Source organism: Oryzias latipes, chromosome 9 (assembly GCF_002234675.1).
Source record: "Oryzias latipes chromosome 9, ASM223467v1".
Taxonomy (NCBI): Eukaryota; Metazoa; Chordata; class Actinopteri; order Beloniformes; family Adrianichthyidae; genus Oryzias; species Oryzias latipes.
Window position 1 is genome coordinate 22,434,480 of NC_019867.2, and position 4,427 is coordinate 22,438,906.

Genomic DNA, 4,427 nt, shown 5'->3' on the forward strand with positions numbered 1-4,427 from the left:
TGTCAAATGTTTCTGCCCACCCAGTCGAGCACAGAATAATTTTTCCCCTTCTCTGCATGAAGATACAAAAAAAAACACAAAAATACCCTCAATTGAGTGCACTCAACAGTCCTACCGCCCTCTAATGTCCAGGAATGTAGTTCACAGAGTCGGTTTGGGTGTAAGGGGATGATGGGATGGGACCAACGGTCTTTTCAGGAGGGAAATGATCCAAGATGGAGGCTTAGAATGACCGGGAACAGAAGACGGCAGACGAAAGAACTCCTCTGGAATGTCACATAAAAAAAAAAAAACAGCCAGGATATCCGTTGTACAAGTCAAAAAATCTTCAGTGCAGTTTCAAAAAGCACAGCTCCAGCATAAATCATAAAGCTTTCTAGGTTTTTACTTTCTTTAAACTCCAATATCAATTTGGCTATTCGCTCCCACGTTCTGTTTGCGTCTCTGTGACTGCACACGGTGTTCCAAAACAACAATCCCACACAGATCTCAATAAGAGTAAGATGATCACTCTGAGCTAAAAATAAAATCCGTACGCAAAACAATGTACTTTTAACAAAGATGGTAGACAGTTAAGATGACTACTCTTAGTTAACATTTGTTAACATTAACTTTGTTAGGAAAAAAAAACATTTTTCCTCTTATAAACAAAAACCAACAACAGCAGGCTACCTCCAAGTGCTATATGAAGAGTGGGGTCACACCACCTGGGTTACACTTGTTTCAACCCTGTAACACAACAATTGTCAGATAGTATTTATTAATAAATATAATAATAAACGTAATGTTTTATTGCCTTTTGTCTAAAATTATGAGAGCTATCTTAAAGTTTGTATTTTGGATTGCAAATCTTCCAATAAATTGCTTATTTCATGAAAATGACCTCAGTGAATTTTGCCTGTTAGTTAAATCTTAAGATTTCATGTGGTGTTGGAAAATTTGTCATTTTCTTGACTGTTCAAAAGTAATTTTTCCGATCATTTTAAGAACTTTCCAAGTTTGTGCTTATCCCTGACGGACATCAACCCATTGGTGCCAATGGCACTGAAATGAGAACAAAAGCCAAAGTTTTGAAATAAAACTCTGAAATGTTTTGTTTAAAAAAATAATTTTCAGTCAAATCAAAAGCTTGTTTTTGTCCAGAATCCATTATTTTTTAGCCCATGCATCTGCTTCTGTTTCAGTCCTGTCAACTTTGAGAATCCTTTGTGGCACACAAGTAAGAGAGTTTGCCCACCCCTGCCCTAGACTCAACTTTTTAACCCCTCTACACTGAAAGAGGGAAGTACAAAAATATTATACTGATGATACATTGATATAATTCTGATTCTAATTAAAAATAAATTAAAGCCAATGTCTTTACTTTAATTTAGATAACATACTAAGACTCTACTAACCCTAAACTTTGTCCTTAAAGAATGAAAATGGCGTTTTAATATGTTTTTGTAGCATTTTTCTCATGATGGAGGACATTTATAAATAAAATTAAGCTTAAAAAATGCATTTCTGAGTAATTCTCTATTTAAATTGATGTGAATCAGGAGCAGACCGAAAAAAAACACTGTTTGAAAAAGGTTGCATTTATTTGAATTTTGTTTTGAAATGGTTTATTTCAAGCAATAAATAAGAATAATACACAAAAACATTACAATCATCATTTATACATTCATACAATGACGTATCAAACTTCGGATAATGTTGGATAAATGTATATAAGTTATCTCATATTTGCTTTTATGCATTATCTAGGTAATATAATCATACATGCAGAAGTGTTTTTGTCCAAGTTCTGGTTCACAGGAAGATGGAGGTAAACTATTGGGAGGAGGCCTACTGTCTTAGCGTCTTCCCAGCATCAGCATGAGAACTGTGTTATCTGTCTAGACCAGAGTTTTTTTTATCAGAGAATCCTTAGCTATCAACAAAGCACAATTACATACTTTGTGTCTTTGTGATACTTATTTATCAAGTGTGAAAAGTTAAAAATATGTGCAAATTATGTTTCATAAGGAAAAATCAAGAATCCATTTTTGGAGCAAGTGAAGTCATATCATTAGAAATCAATCAATTTAACCATCTTCAATAATTAATTAAGCTTTATATATATATATATATATATATATATATATAATTAGGTAATACTGTCAAATAAAAAAAGGTCCATAATCTGTCCAATGACCAAGGTTGATATTCCTACTTCTGCTGATTAACAGCCGTTCTTCTGGGTTTAAACAGAGTTTACAGTTCTCTCTGTTTTGTCTGCAGACATTAGATAAAGGTCCATATCCTTCTTCGGTTGTTTTCAGCGGCGCTGAAAGTCAAGTTGTCTGCAGGTCAGAACTCTGCTGAAAATCAGGGTCACTTCAGACTTAGAGAAAGCGATGAATCCAGGCGCCATATTTCTTGAAATTATATTTGACTCTTTGATTTATTACTGCATGTTGGTTCAGATGTCCTTGATCAAACACTTCTCAAAATCTTTCATGGTTAACAACCAGAACCTTATACCGGTCCGGTGGATGTAGTGGTTTGATGTTAATCCTGCAGCCTTCAACCCAAGTGTTCTCAATCTACTTACACTTCCTGAGAACCCTGGCATGTTTGGAGATTTTAGCATTCGTTCTGGTCAGATGGTCGTTTAGATAAGTCGCAGATCCGTTCAGATTCCTCCTTTGAATCATCAGTGCTAGCTTATGTTTTTGATTCACAAACCTGTTGAGGATCGTTGGTTTATCCGTGTCCTTTCTCCTGGGGTGTGGTTGGCAGATCTCGATGGTATTTAGATCCAGGCAAATCCCTTTAGACGTGAGAAATGATTCCACTTGGTGTTCCAGAAACACTCCAGTGCTCCCCGTTTCAGAAGAACTACTAGAAATGCTGCGCTATTAGCATTAGCAATGCTAACTCCAGCAGCATTTAGCTTTGCCCGAGGTTTGATCGGTACTCCAGTGAGAATGACATCGTCCAGTCTTTTCTCCAGAATGTCGACCCGGTTTTCTCGTTACTCGGTTTGAGCTCGGAGTCTTCTGAACTTTTCCATTAGCTCCATGAGAGGAGTTAGCTTAGCAATCACTTGCTCCACGAAAGGATACACAGTAGCTTGGATATCATTAAGAATCTTTTTAAAATCATCGTAGTCACCTGTTGCTTGTTTTTTTAGGGGCCGTAGTCAGCTTTTTCTTTTTTTTTTTGGGAGAAAATCAACTTTTAAGTCACTTGAAGATAGTTGTATAGCCGTTGTAAGCCACACACATCTGTGCTGTAACCAGGAACCGGAAGTTCCTGAGCTAATAAACCTGCTGCACTTTGATCCAGCTGTGTGCCTTTTCTTGAGACGGAATACTTCACCAAACATGGAGTTCCTAGCCGGACGAACCCGGCGGGGTTTACTACTTTGTTGCTGGAGCACTCTGGACTGGAGGACCGTTACACTTCCAATCATATGCTGCTCTAACACAGTAGTTACATGTGGTATTTAACCATTCAGTGGACAGCAAAGACCCCGGGAAGCACCTATACAGCATCAAGCAGGGGCAGCAGGCCGCAGATCTCTATTTACTGTGATTCCGAATTCTGGTGGCACTGACTGAACAATCAGTTCGCTGGTAAGGGTAAACCTTGAGGGACTCACCATAGTGCTTCAGCAGGAAGTGGCGTGCTGTGACAAGGGATTAACTTTGGACAACTCATCACCTTTAATATCAAATGCAATAACCTGCTTAGGACCCGACGGCTGCGCAACCCAGCTTCAGCGAATGTCATGCCCGTCTCACCGTTTCTCCCTGACTCCGAGCACAACCCCAACCAACTCAGCTCCACCCAGCTCTCTCTAGGGGAGAGAGCGAGGCATTTCCAGGTGATCCTCTGCCTCTACTGTGGTCAGCCAGTTCACGTTCGCAACACAATTGCCACCCACAACGCTCTGCAGAACCCTTGAGTGCTATGATTGCTATGATTGACACCGGGGCAGCAGGGAATTTCCTTGACCTGGCTTTTGCTCATTCTCACGCTGTTCCTTTGCTCACCTGAGATGTCCAGGTGGTTGTCACCTCTCTAGACGGAAGGCCCCTGTGATTGGGCCAGATTAGGTTCCTGACTCAGGACATCGCAGTTGTCTCATCGGATCACCATCGCGATTCACTCCGCCTCTTTCCCATTAATGTCCTGTCATCCTCGGTCTGCCTTGACTGGAGTGGCACGATCCAACTATAAACTCGGCAGAGCACAGACTCATGTTTACCTAAGTTCATTGGCGGCACTGCATTCAGACTACGGGAAGGTCTGAGAACTGCGCTCCGTCGAGGCTGATTGCTGCCAACGCCCTCGCATAGATCAGCACAACAGGGGAGGTGAAGGGGTTGCCGAGTCAATACAAGGACCTGCGAGAGGCCTTCAACAAACAGTGTGCTACACAGCTCCCTCCACAC